The sequence below is a fragment of the Penaeus monodon genome, chromosome 30 (assembly GCF_015228065.2).
Source record: "Penaeus monodon isolate SGIC_2016 chromosome 30, NSTDA_Pmon_1, whole genome shotgun sequence".
NCBI classification, from domain to species: domain Eukaryota; kingdom Metazoa; phylum Arthropoda; class Malacostraca; order Decapoda; family Penaeidae; genus Penaeus; species Penaeus monodon.
Genome location: NC_051415.1, coordinates 8,078,186 through 8,078,606, shown reverse-complemented (window position 1 = coordinate 8,078,606; position 421 = coordinate 8,078,186).

The window sequence follows — 421 nt, the reverse complement described above, 5'->3', positions numbered from 1 at the left end:
ATTTGGTGAATGGTTCTAAACTGGCAAATCAGTTAGGACAGCCATAAATAGCTGACGCAGTTATATATGGAAGAGCCGGGCAACTCTCACTCACTCACTGATAGTCCCAGTTTAGGTTGGTCTGTTACGCGAGGGTGCGGGGAATACACTGCGCGAGAGAGTGGCCAACCCGCTTAGTGTTTTTCGTTGTCGGGTGACGTCGGTGGGTTTTTTTCTTTCTTTCTTTTACTTCCCGTTGTCTTTACAGAGGCACGGTTCAGTCCATTAGACCTATCTCGTGTGTTTTGGTGAATATTCTCGGAGATTCCTTTACACATACGTCTAAATAACCAGCCTGGGAGTGAGTGAGTGAGATTTGCGAAGGCCCAGCCTGTGTCAGGTATTTATGATGTCTGTCTCAAGTGACACGATGGGGAATTTA